At 40.7% G+C, this 14,634-nt stretch overlaps 1 protein-coding gene across 2 annotated transcripts in view; it reads left to right on the top strand.

Annotated features, from left to right (window-relative positions):
* The window catches only part of DAB1 (DAB adaptor protein 1), a 295,796-nt gene that overhangs the window by 45,043 nt on the left and 236,119 nt on the right, over positions 1-14,634 (top strand). The gene's annotated exons all lie outside the window — the stretch shown is intronic.

A 14,634-nucleotide genomic window follows, 5' to 3' on the forward strand; every position in this document is an offset into this window, starting at 1 on the left:
TTGGCTGTAATAGGAATTTTCCCCTATTATTAAATGTATTCTTTTCAGTTATAGAGAGCCCTTCTTTGATGTCTCTGACTCACTAATATTGGGGTAACAATGGCTGTGATTTATTCTTAAGGACTTAAAGGAAAAAGAAGACAGCCGCAGGTGTGTTTCACTTTCATCCTGCCCAGAGAGTCTCTGCTCAGTGTTCAGGCTTGTGGTCCCGGAGGTTTCTATGGAGCGTGGCTGCTGGAGGGCTCACGGTGACAAAGGTCATTCCCTATTAGTGCCTTGCATCAGTGAACATGGGCCCCTCCCACACCCTCTGATCGCATAGAAAGGCCACCATTTTCTGTTTCCAGAATCACAGTCTCCAAAGAAAGAAAGAAAACTTCTCCCAGCAGGTTTTGTTTGGAAGAAAATGGTTTCAGGGACCAGGAAAGAAAAAAAAAAATCCTTTCTCTTTCCATAAGCAAGCTAAAAGGAAGAATTTTTTTTTTTTTCTTTGCTTTATTTTCTGTTAAGGCTGAGCTGATAAAAGTCCTGAAATGAGAAAATCAGGGGGGCAGCAGTTATAAGCGCTTGTCTAATGATGTCTTTTTCTGTCTCCTCAAGAGTGAGTTTAAGCTTCTTACTGACCATTTCAGTGTTCTTGGGGTTACTCGCTGTATCACACACTAAACCTTTTAAATACTTCGTTTACAAAATTATTCATCTCCAGCAGGCTAGACAGTTTTAAAAGGTTGGCCTCTTAAGGAGCCGTCTGGGTAGAAGATGAAGCTGTGTACATCCTTATGAAATATTCCATAAATCTCAGTATTTCAATAGGTGCTAAGGACACTGGTAAGTAACAGTGATATCAAGGCAGTATAATGACTGGGTTTTCAGAAATGGCCCTGGAAGCTGGCAGCCCCAATGCCATTGTTTTTCTGCTTTGAAGCAAGATTTTACACTTCAAAAAAATGTTTCACATTTACACAGTTGACTATTTAAACTAGCATATTTAAGGGACTACCATTCACATTGGTAAGATGTGTTGAGTTTCTTGGTAGCCCAGGGTGACATGGGGACAACTAAACATATCAAGGCCTTTATTTAAAATAATATATGGGGTCTTCCTTGGTGATCCAGTGGTTAGGTTAAGGCTCCGTGCTTCCATGCAGGAGACACAGGTTTAGTACTTGGTCGGGGAGCTAAGATGCCATGTGCTGCATTGTGTGGTCAAAAAAATTTATTTGAAAAGTTTTTAAAAGACATATTATTTGCTAAAAAAATTTAAAAATAATATATGATTTTGTCTATTAATTCAGTGATACCACATTTTGTTTTACCCAGCCGATTAATACTACCCTTCCCCCTGCCCATGGCACTACCACACACACACAACTTTTGAACACAGTTTAAATCTTGGGTCGCAAAAATGCTGTCTGGATGACTTTAACCAAGTTAGTTCACCTTTATGGATATCAGATTTCTCTTCTGTAAAATAAGGAATAGAAGCATTTCCCTTAAAAGAAATACATGAAATTATGCATATAAAGCATTTAGTAATTTACTGATGTAAAAAAACCTAAATATGTGTATTTACCAAAATAATGAATTAATGCAAAGCTGTTGGCTGGTGAATGAATCTTTGCTGTGGGCCCATTATTCTGTATTGATAAGCATGCACAAATTATGAAAGGCTATACATTTTTGCTGTAATGTCAGGAACTGGAAAATCTTAAAAAGATTTTTGGAGTGAGTCTGTTTTTTATAGACTTTATTGGAACCTAGCTTTCTGTGCTAGGTAATAGGAAAGTCCAATTAAAGAACTCTCTCAGTTTGTCCTTAAAGGATTTTATAGTAGGGTAGAAAGAGGAAGCTAAATGTTCTAGTTTTTAGTATATTTGCCATCTCCCTAGGTTATGACCCCCTTGTGTAGGAACTACCTTAGTTTTACATATTTTTATTCCTTAGTAAATATAATCTGATTATAAAAGATTGAAAGATTACTGACATAAATAGTTATAGTACAAAACCTAGACAGATGGATGCACTATATTCTGCCAATTGAAATGAGGAGCTAACATTTGTCTCCAGACAAAACTGCAAACCACAAAGTTGATGGCAGTGTATTTGGTTCATCTGAGCAAGGGCATGAATTGGTTTCAGCTCTTCTACCAACTAGTTCTGTTGTCTTGGGCAGGCACTTCCATTTCAGTGGGATTTGATTTCCTTCTTTGCAGTTGAGCTTAGGACAGCAAAGGTTGGCTGAAGTTTTGTGGGCCAGCTGATTCTAGGCCCTGGGACCTAAAGGTGGAAGAGACTCAAGCCTTGCCTTTGATTGCCACCTTTGGAGAAGAGGTAGACCTGTACATCCCAATTGTGTGTTAGTTGCTCAGTCGTGTCTGATTCTTTGTGATCCCGTGGCTCCTCTGTCCATGGAACTCTCCAGGCAGGAATACTGGAGTGGGTAGCCATTCTCTTCTCCAGGGGATCTTTCCAACCCAGGATCAAACCCGGGTCTCCTGCATTGCAGGCAGATTGTTTACTAGCTGAGTCACCAAGGAAGCCTGAATGTGCCAAATGCAAAAAGAAAATTATTGCAAGACACACAGAGTAGGACAGGTTTTAGTCTAAAAAAAATAAATTCTCAGAGCAGTATAATAGAGGAGGAAATGCCCAGGCAGAATTTTGAATGGAGATAGTTGTCAGACACAGGAAGTTAAACAGATGGAATGGAGTAATGGAAAGAGCACCAGGCATTCTGGGTAGAGAGAGAACATGTACAAAATCAGAAGAGATATGGTATGTTAAGATCAAATTATAAGCAGGACTGTTTCGTCGAGAGCTTCATGAGAGTGGGGGACATTGTTTTATACAGAGATATAGCTCCAGTTCCTAGAATAAGGTCTGGGACATGATACTCAATAAACTAAAAAATGATGGAGTAGATAAATCAGCATAATACAGAAAATGGATGTTTTTCTCTATATGTCCAAGGACCACATCAAAATTCTGTGCCTGTGCTCAATTGTTTGTCACATCTCACAAGTAAATCATGCATTCCTCACCAGCAAAAAGCACTTGGAAGGCCTTCAGTAAACACGTGACAGTTGAATAATCGGTTCAACTGTGAGTCACTGCTTAAAACCTTTAGAGAAGGTCTAACTTGGCACTGCCCATATCTAGTGATCCTGAACTTAACATGCCTCCCTTGTTGACGGGCATCACAGATCAAGAGGGTTAATTCTCATGATTGTCCTGGGAAGCCTGTTAGTGAAGGCAACACAGCATCTGCAAGAGACTTGACTGGGTTTCATAAGGAGAAGAAAAAGTGTTAGGGAAAAATTCATTGACGATTAAATAACATCCCATACACTATAATGAGGGCCTGAGCAAAGGCAGATACCTGTGGTTAAAGAAAATCACAGCTCCTACCCTCCCAGCACAATTGTGGGCGTCGGGGACCTTCCTGCTTCATTATTCTGAGGAATAGCATTATCAGGGAATTGCAAAGATTTGAGCTTCAAAATCAATATGTGCTGAGAATTACACGGCAGGAAAGCCAGAAACTATAATACTTTGAACACTGTTTTTATAGTCAATTTTGACAAAGTCCATGAAGTCAAACTCAAGGACACATTTTCAGCCCTGACACTTGTTAGCTGATGTAGGTGTGGGTTTCTTCATTTTTTTTCCCCCTTCATTTCTTTTAGAGGCCTTAGATGAGTATATACCATTGGCCAAGCACTATTCTAGTTCTGTGGTATGTTCAGTGCTGTGGATCTGGGTGTCAAGGAGCATACAGTGGTGTTAGTTTAGGAGAATTCCAGCCACTCAGCCAAAATGCATAATTCAAGAGAAAGCAGAGTGAACTTCTTTCTCCTGTAGTAGCCCTGGGCAGTTGATCTGATTGGCAGGCATCTCTTTTCCATGAGCCGTTCAGGAATATAGGCTAAGGAAAGTCCCACCATTTCCTGTAAATAGGTCCAAGGCCTTCCTGGTGCTGGTTTCCATTCTAGAAAAGTAAAAAAGGCCAAGGGAAGAGTGTCTGTAAGTGGTCTTTATGAACAAGACCTGAAAATGGCCCTTTTCATTTCTATTGATACTTTTGGTCCATGGGCTAGAACCAGTCAGAAGCCCACACCTAGCTGCAAGGGAGGCTGGTAAATGTGGCCCAGTGGAGGGGTACAGGTTGTAGTCTCTACCATAGCAGACTACATGAGAAGATAAGTTAGATTCAGAACCCATGGTAATATAAGAGAAAGGAGGACCATGTGCATTTATTGGCTACTGGGTGATAAGCCCCTCGCTTTACACTGCCCCATGAATTACAGCATGTTGTCCTCCAAGTAACTTCAAATTATATATTAAGTTATTTTACAAAAGAAGAAGTGGAGATGTGGAGCATTTTAAGTGACTTTTGATGGTGTTTATTTGAAGCTACAGGTAGAGAATGAAAGGAAGATTTGATGCAGTCCCTGTGTCTATGATTTGCAGGGCAAATGTTTTCACTGGTCAGGAGTAACAATGCAGTAAATACTATTCTGCATCTCTCAAGACAGGGTTTTCATCTGGAGATCATCTGCCCAGGTTCACCATTAGCACATTTTGGTGATATGTGACTTCCAGTAACAGTTTAGTGGATAACACTCCTCTAAGGCATGGAACGGAGAGTCATTCACTTGTTTGACCATCTATCCACCTTTCCTTCATTGGTCCATTTGTTCGTTTGTTCATTTTTTCTTTTATCAAACATATCTAATATTTACTGTGCACATTGAATGTGTTTAGCACTATGTTAGGTATTTGGAATACACAGGATAAGTGTGGTGCCTTGCCTTTGACAAGTTCACTTTGTAGCCAGGCAGTCAGACAGAGAAAACAATAATTAAAATGTTGTAAGATTTTGAAAAGGACATGGGGCAGAAAATGCAATTGGACTGAGGAAAGGGAAAACTGATTCTTCCAAAAAGGGGTCCAAAAGAGAGGATGCACAAAAAAGGAATACATAGATTTGGGGAAATGGAAAGTTTCCCCAAATTAAAGAAGCAACAGGCAGAACATTACAGGTAGAGGAAATGGCACAGATAAAGGAAAAGAGGCATGTGAAAATGAGGTATGTTCAAGACTGGTTTAAAAAACAAAAGCCACGAGGTAAATGACTGTGGGGAGTGGCAGGAGATGTGCGTGGATTGGATCTGAATGTTAAGAATGTTCATCTGTTTCAATGGTGAGTTGGGGTCCAGGTGGTTGTCAAGGTTGGTCTGTACCCTTGGTATGCAGGATGTCACCACCACTCCCACTGTTTATGTCACATAATAGGCAGTGCCAGGATCCATCTGCCCCAGTGGACCTCTCCAGAGTCTGAAAGAAGACATGACCTCTGCAAGGAGTAAATTTCCAGTGCATCAAAAACTGGAATTGCCTTGTCCAGCAGGCAAGCCTGACATGCAGAATGAGTCCTAGAGGTCAGACATTGGACAGATGCAAGATCCAAGGAGACAGCAGCAGAGAAGGGACAAGGGAGGCGGGGAACCAGGGCTTTGGGTATGAGCTTGCTTGACCGCCCCCCATTCCTGGCATTCTTCCTCCTTCCCCAAAACATGTATGTGCACACACATGGATTGTGATTCTTCTACCTAGTGAGAGCTTAGAATTTTTAGAATTTTATTAGCTTAGTTATAAGGGAGAAAACACAGACTTGGGGGCCAAAAAGTGATGGAAAAACTTCTGTGCATGTCAGGATGCGTGGGAGAGATGCACCATTAAACCGGTAATCCTCTATGGATGTTTTCCAAGTATGTCTCAGCTGTTATATTCATTCACAGTGATTTCAGGGACCACTTGTAATTACACCAAGTAAGGCAGTCTTTAAGAATGATTAAAGTAAAAATAATAAAAATAAACATGAAGGTATTAATGCATCATGGCTGATCAGTCATATCTTTTCCATTTAGCGGGTAGATAATTAGCACTGTTAACAGGTGGGATGGCTCAAATGTAAACCAGAGTAGCTCAGTCAAAGGAACCTCAGAGCACCCACTTCAGGACTTTCACAGCTGACAACCCATTTCAACTCACAGCTTACAACCCACTCTCACAGTGACAACCCATTTCAAGTCAATTTAGTAAGTATTTATTGAGTATCTACTAAGCACATGAATTGTGCTGCCAGAGTAACAGTGATCAAAGGATGCTGACCTGAATGAAATTCTGCTTGAAGTTTTTTCCAGTTGGTTAATTATGTTTAGAATTGTGGCTCTAGGGGATGACAAATGGAGATAGTCTGAGAACATAGTTCTGTTTAGATGTGTTTTGAAATGCTTTGTGAGACTTTAGGCTCTTTTATAATGAAAAGCAGGTTAAAATTTGCTTGAAGAATGGCTGGAAGGTTAATGACCTTTAGTATTAAAATATTTGGCAGAAATTAGGAGTCATAATAAGTGACTCCAAAAATTTTAAATGGATTGGGAAAAATTAAGTTACATAGATGAATTATTTAAGCATGATGAAGCAGCCAGCAAGGGGTTGTATGTAGACCTGAGGAGTTACATGCATGTTACTCTCGTCATTGTGAATGTCCTTGTATTTTTCTTCCTCCTGTTTTTACTTTTTTCTTAAGAAGTAAGAATAAGGAAATTGTAAGGGCCAATAGGTCCTGAGATGGTACGTGTTCTGAGCATCTCCTTTAGAAATGCGGGCACCTCCTGTAGCTCCCTGATGTCTATCTCCCTCCACCCCCACCCTAGGAAAGAGCCTTGGCCCTTTTTCCACTCCAGAGGAATCCCTTTCTGTCTCTCTGCCTTTGCCCAAGCAAAGTCCTTTATGACCCCTTTGCCCAGAGTTAGAAGATTAAAGGCAGAAGGGAAGGACCTGAAAATGCTTTTGTCTCCAAGATGCTCTGAATCCCCAAAGGGGGACAACTGTAAAGATGCTTTTAACTCTTAGAAAAAGTTCAGGGAAAGTTTGAAGGTTGCTTTTTTCTAAGACCTTGGAGTTGGGCTTTAATAATTTCAACCATAAATCTATAACCATTTACTTGTGATATCTTTTTCACATCCAGTACCTAGAAAAAAATATATGAAGTGATGCATATATACACATATGAAAAGATCATACAAGTGAAACTAGCTCCCGCAAACCTAAGACTATATGGCTGTCATAACTCAAGCAGACTCTTCTATGAAATTTTGTAACTTTAATGTAAGATTGAGAAATAGGAATTAGGGGAAATTACTTGACTGAGACTGAAGGCATTAACAAGCCGTAGATAGCTCTTGAAAATATGGGCTTTCCTTCAGCTGGTCTTAGAATGCAGGGGGATTAATAATGTAGCTTGGGCCTCGCTGCAGAAGGGATAAACACTGGGTGTTTGAAGCTCTGCAAGTTAGAGGAACAGCCCCATGGCTTCCTTTCCATGGCAGAACCCAGCCAAGAGCTCATAGCATGGAGAGAAGAGAAGTGAAGTTGCTTATTCATGTCCAACTCTTTGCAGTCCCATGAGCTGTGGCCTGCCAGGTTTCTCTGTCCATGGGATTTTCCAGGCAAGAATACCAGAGTAGGTTGCCATTTCCTGCTCCAGAGGATCTTCCCAACCCAGGGAGTGAGCCCAGGTCCCCTGCATGGCAGGCAGACTCCTTATCGGCTGAGCCAGAGGGAAGTCATAGTAAGAAGAGTAAGGCCCTAATTCCCAGGATAGGATCTGGCAAGGGCTCGATGGACTCAGAAAGACCCTCTATGTAAATGGTGACATTCCCATTTCCAGTGAGAAACACTGTGCAGCTGCCGAGCAAGTTAGCAATACAGTCCTATCCTCAGGGCCAGGTTTGCAGACAGACAGTAACTCAGTTATTCTCTGGATGTCCAGGCCCTGTTCTAAGCTATTAATTAGGTCTATGGCCAGATGACCAATTCCAGGCCCTACATTCTAGTGAGACTGATGATCTATTTTCTGCTCCGGGTGATAGACTTGAGACTTGATAGGCTAGAACCTGGGATGTTTCATATGCATGTCTTATTTCTCGATTAGAGGAGGACTGAAGAAGGCCGGAGAGGGCTGACAAAGGTCATAGCCATATAGAACAGTTTATTTCTCAAGGCTTTATTCCTGCTCTTCTTCCTCCTTCTGCTTGTTACATGGAATATTTGTGTTTTCCTTTTGGCTGTTGTGCAACACATACTGTGTTGATTAATAGTTGGCAAGAAACACAAAGCAGTTAAGTTCATGAGTACAGTACACTTATATGGAGCACCTAATCTGGGTCAGGAGATACAATGGTGAATGAGATAATATCTGCCGGATTTCTATATTGCACCCTCAGTTTTCTTTCTTAATATACCTACTGTGCTAGTGGTTACATACACAGAAAAGATAAATGCACGTGTAACGGTTGTCCATTATTTAATATATTTGGATGTGCACAGCTCAGATAACCGTACCAGGAGGTACAAGAAGACACAAGGTCTGCATTTATCTTAAATAAGGCCTTTCCCAGAACAACAGTCAATCCCCGAGGGAAGGTCGATATAATTAACCAAATGTTGATAACAATAGTAATCTCTGTAGTTTAATCACATACATTGAATCTGCAATGGTAAACTCCATGTAATGACTGAAATTTTAATTTCCATAGTACTATCATATCCATCCTTCATTTTCCAAGCCCATCCTCCCCAGCTCATTCTAGCCTGTGTTCATCATTCTTACCTTTCATTAGTTAATTTGTAACATTAGAGGCAATGTTGTCTAGTGGAAGAAACAGTGGACATGCAGTCAGAAAACCTGAGTTTGGGTCCTGGTGCCTGTATTATTTGTGACTTTGGTCCAGGCTTTCCTGATGGCTCATACAAGGACGAATCTGCCCACAGTGCAAGAGACCCAGGTTTGATCCCTGGGTTAGGATGATGTCCTAGAGAAGGGAATGGCTGCCCACTCTAGTGTTCTTGCCTGGAGAATTCCATGGACAGAGGAAGCTGGTGGGCTGAAGACTATGGGTCACAAAAAGTCAGCCACGATGGAGCCACTAACACTCTCCCTTTCACTGGTCTGGCTACCATCTTCTGAGCCTGAGTTTTCCTCATCTGTAATGATTCTGGCATTTTAGGGTTGGTGAGTCCAATCAGATGATGCGTGAAAATTGCTTAAGAGTGGAGCTGTTTTTCCAAAACACCTTGCACTGTGTATGGCACTTGGTAGACGATCGATAAATGTGTGCAGTAAAACCGTTATTTGTCATATGTCTGTATGAGATTCAAATTTGCCTTTTTGAGTGTATTCTTCTTTGATTTATTACATTTCAACTTTTTATAAATGTCTTGTCTCTCTAATCAGATTCTCTGCTCCTTAGGGAAGTGCCTTTTCCTTTTATTTGTTTTGTCCCTCTTTCTCCCTGCTCCCAGGTCTTATCACAGTGTAGAGGTTTAAGAAATGCTCAGTAAATAGTAAAATAGTGCTTCTAATTTCTTTTCTACCACCAATTAATACATATTTGTCATCAGTATGAATGATGTCACTGCTAGCATGCCTAGCATGTTTGATGGTGGGTGAGGTTTGCAGTGTGCCATAGACAAATGAAATAAAAAAAATGAATACTAGTTCAGTTCAAAATAATCAGGGTCAAGAGACAAGAAAGCTTAAGCTTCTGGAAGATACAGGCTGTTTCATTTCTCATCTATGAATTCCGGGTGGAGGGACTGGTTCACAACAGCGGCTCCTTAAAAGTTTGCCAGTTGGATGGATGGATAAATTAATTAGTTAACTGACAAATGACTTGACAAACAGCAAAAGTCTTTGAGAATCAGACGGCAAAGAATTTATTAATAGAGTGTTTTTTTTTGTTGTTGTTGTTTTTCTGAAGAGGAACCTAATTAGTCTGTTTGGATTCTTTCAGGATGAAATAATCTTTTGGGTAAATGAAAAAAGGGAATATCTCTCCAGGCAGGGGAAACAGAACAGGCAAAACTTGTCTTTAATTTTCTTATGTTGAAATCTAATCCAGTCTTTGAGATCTACATATAATTCATTTTAGTTTACTCAAAGTGTTTTCCGTACGTGTGGTAGGAGCTTCTTAGATCAACCTGGTTTTCAGTTTTAACTCTACCTCATAAAGCTTTGAATCTTTGAATAATTTGGAGAATTGCTCTGAGCCTTTACTTTTTCTGTAAAATGAAAATGATGATTAGAAACTTTCAAGGCTATTGTTGGGATCAAACTCATCAGTGCATGGGCAAATGTTTCATAAACTGTGAAGTGCTACTTAACACTAGTTATTTGGGCTATTATTTTTTCTTAGACTGTGTCCTATATACTCAAGACTATTAGGAAAATTATAATGAACACTTTTGCTTAGCTCATTAGCAGTAGGAAATAGGAGTGGCCTTATGAGAAAGAAAGAAAATCTTTCTGTTTCTTTATATAGAGCCCTGATGCTAAAGAAATTCTTTTGGTTGGATGATAAATGTAAGCAGGGGTAATTTATTTTCCAACTTAGCTTACTTCTGGGCTATTAAAAATAAGTCTCAGAGGTGGTTCGTGTTTAATTATAAAGCTTCCCTAAGAGAAGATAAGTCATCTTCCCTTGGGGAAACATTGCCTTTCATCTGGGCAGTACCTGCTTCCGCTCAACATATGTTCCTCATGTCAGGTCCTGAGCTGGGCACTTTGGGTATACTCCCATAGAAGAGGGACAATTTCTGCCCTCAAAGAATTCAAATCCAGTAGTGACAGGTGTCAGAAATGCCCACCACCACCATGGGATATTCTCTCTCATCCACATGTACGGGGAGGCTGGGTCCCTTGAGAAGAGAGAGTGGAGATGGAAACACCCAAAGAATTCTAACTCAGTGTTCTCCTATAAAGCTGCCACTTGCCACACATGGCAAGTTTAAAATTCAATTAATTTAAATGCATTTACATGAAAAATTCAATTCATCAGTTGCACTAGCCACATGTCCAATGCTCACAACCTTCATGTGGCCCACAGCTATCCTATCAAACAGCACAGAATATTTCCATCGTGTTAGAGGGTATGATGAGGAAGCTCCAGGAATCCAGTTCCTGTGCTTTCTCTAGGGGCCTAAGGACCTGATGGGATCCATGGTGTCTGTTTTCACTTGCTTTCTGTCCCTTCATCTTGATCTACCCTGGGATCAGAGTGATATGTTTTACTCTCAAATGGCAAGATTTCTCATTTAGAAGAAAAATCAGTCCTTAACTTCTTATGCAGTGAGAAAAAAAGAAAGTGTTCAGCATGACATAAAAAGAGCATCCTTGGGATTCTTCCCTGTGCCCTCCCTATCCCATGCCCCATGAGTGCTATTGCTGTGTTGAATTCACCATTTTTCAGTTACAACTTGTAGTTTCATTCTCCGAGCTCTTTGCCTACCTCTTGCCCCTTCCCTCTTATCCACATTCTTTGTGTCCATCCTTCACGGCAGCTGTTAAATGTCTACTGACAGGGACTTGCCTGGTGGTCCAATGGTTAAGAGTCCATCTTGCAATGAAGGGGATGCAGGTTCAATCCCTGGTTGGGGAACTAAGATCCTACATACTGTGGAACAACTAAACCCATGTGCTGCAATTAGAGAGCCTGTACACCGCAACTAAGACTCGATGCAGCTAAATAAAAAAATAAACTGACTTTCAAAAAAAATGTCTATTGACAGTTGGTCTCTTCCTTCATTGTGCTTTAGAGCTTTGCTGTGGCATTTCCCATGTCCTACTATAATGAACCTTTAATGTGTCCCTCTTCCTCCTCGACGGAGAGCTCCTTGTGAGCAAGACCTCACTTAGTCACCTTTGAAGGCCATGCTTCTCATAAAAGACAAAGTTGAAAGTGACCATTTGAATGAATGGGTTCCCACATGAATGAATGGACTGCAATGCAAATGGGTGAACGAAAGAGTACGCATGGGACTTCCCAGGCCAAATGAGAATGAAAGAGCCTTGTTAAAGCTTTTGGATCCCCAGACCAATTCTATTCTTTTCTTGGTGATAGAATTCTACCTGACCTCTCAGTGTCCAGAGCCAAATACCTTTGAACTTAGGGTGTTAACCCAAATACTAGGGCACTACCCCCCAAAATGAGTTAATCATACTAGGGAAAATGTAGGTCAGGAGATAAGGAAGCATGCTGGCTTCTGTTGAGACAGATGTTGCTAACAGGCCCTGTGTGTCCTCCTAATGAAGTGGACTATCAATTCTGTGCTGTGCACACCGCAGCAAGAGGGGATGCTGGCATTGTGATGAGTCTGCATGATTCTGTGAGCTTAGCGTTAAGGGGATTAAAATGCAAGCCATAAAATTGTGCTTACTGTGGTGGGTGCAGCAGACGTGATTCAGTAACACACTAGGCGATTGTTATTTGAAAGTTTCAGATGGAAAGCACAGTGCTAAGGACTAAGACAGGTCTAAGTTTGAGTTTTGGCTGGCTCTGCTCTCATTTAATGAGGGACACTGAATAAATTACTTGACCCTTTCTTACCTGTAAAGCACCGGTAATAATAGCTCAACACCTGACATGGATTTGTGAAACCTACATGAGAAGACACACCACCATGTACAACATAGACTCCAGGAGGAAAGGAACTATTGTATATCAGGCACCTTCTGTGACCCAGGCCCTATACTAGATGCTGTATCACGGTTAATTCCCATCACAATCCTCAAAATGTAATGTGATCATTACCACAAAATGATGTCTCCTGTCTTAGACCATTCTCTCCATTTCTGACTTCTTTCAGACATTAGTTAATTTCCCAGGTGGAACTTCAGTAAATCCTCGTAATAGGTAAACTAGTTCATAACATCCTCCACTTAATTATGATGAGCTGACTCACTCGAAAAGACTTTCATGCTGAGAAAGATTGAAGGCAAAAGAAGAAGAGGGCGGCAGAGGATGAGATGGTTGGATGGCATCACCAACGCAATGGACATGAGTTTGGGCAAACTCCAGGAGATAGTGAAGGACAGGGAAGCCTGGCGTCTGCAATCCATGGGGTCCCAGAATTACTTAGTGACTGAACAGCAACAGCAAAACTGTGATGAGAGAGACGTTCAGAGAAATTAAGTATCTTGTCCAGAGGCAGAGATTAAATGGCAGAGCGAGAGTCTAACCCAACATTACAACTACAACTGAGACTTGCCCCACTCCCTCAGTTGGCTATAGTTGTGTGCAAGACAGCACTTCTAGTATTATGCCCTGATCTCTGGAATCTGTGCTATGATGAGATGCCAGTCTAGTGATTGCATTATGTTATGTGCATAGTTTACATTCAGAAGGAAGATTTTCCAGGTGGGGATGATCTAATCACTCAAGCCCTTAAAAACAGAGAGATTTCTGCTTTTAAGGTAAGATTTTAAGATTTCTGCTTTAGAAAAGGAGTCAGAGAGGTTCAAATCATGAGGGCAATTTACTGTGCTGCTGCTGTCTTAGAGATGGAGAAGGGCCCCTAAAAGGTATTGGCATGAACTTGAAGAGCCGTGAGTGGCACTAGCTCACAGCTGTAACTACAGAGAACCAAATTCTGCCAACAACCTGAATGTGTTTGGGGGTGGGTTCTTCTCCAGAGCCCCAGATGAGAACACCTCTGGCCAGCACCTTGATTTTGGCCTGGCCAGATCCTGAGCCAAGAAGCCCGTTGAGCCTGCCTGAGCTGTGAACTCATAAACAGGTGTGAGGTTAAGCTGCCAAATTTGCGATAACTTGTTACTCAGCAACAGGAAACTAATACAAATGCTTTAGATTAGTTTCTGTTTGTTAATAGCGTCTATCTGATGAGGTTATGAGGTGAAAAAAAGTATAAAGCACATAGCACTATTCTTAACATTTTGTTGTTGTTATTTAGTTGACAAGTCGTGTCTGACTCTTTTGTGGCCCTGTGACTGTAGCATGCCAGGCTCCTGTGTCCTCCACTATCTCCTGGAGTTTTCTCAAGTTCATGTCCATTGAGTTGGTGATGCTATTCAACCATCTCATCCTCTGCCACCCGCTTCTCCTTTTGCCTTCAGTCTTGCCCAGCATCAGAGTCTTTTCCAATGAGCCAGTTTCTTGACATTTAGGAAGAACTTAAAAATTGTTCTTCCTTTTACCATTGCACTGATTTTACAGATTGGGAAACTGACGTTAAATAGGTTAAATAGCATGCCCAAGGCTATAGAACTGGTGGGAGTGATGGTGAGAATCTGCAAGAAGGGCTGCCTCTTAAAAAAGTGTGTTCTTTGTGCATAGACCAGTGATTTTTAACCAGGAATGCATGTTGGAATTATTGGCAGAACTTGCTGAAATACCAGTTCTTATGTCCTGATTAGTTATTATGATTCAAGGTCTTGGTTGATCTTGGGTAGCTGTCTTTTGTAATAAAAAGCTTTGTGGACACTTTTAATGTATACACCTGTAGAGTTATTGCCCTAGGTTTTTTTTTTTTTTTAATTGAAGTATAGTTGATTTATATCATTGTGTTAGTTTCAGGTATACATAAAAGTGATTCATATATATGTGTGTATGTATGTGTGTGTGTTTCAGATTCTTTTCCACTATAGATTACTATAAGATATTGAATACAATTTCCTGTGCTATACAGTAGGTCCTTGTTCTTTATCTATTTTATATATAATAGTATGTATTTCTTAATCCCAAACTGCTAATTTATCCCTTTCTTGAT

This window comes from Capricornis sumatraensis, chromosome 2 (genome assembly GCF_032405125.1).
Source record: "Capricornis sumatraensis isolate serow.1 chromosome 2, serow.2, whole genome shotgun sequence".
Lineage (NCBI taxonomy): Eukaryota > Metazoa > Chordata > Mammalia > Artiodactyla > Bovidae > Capricornis > Capricornis sumatraensis.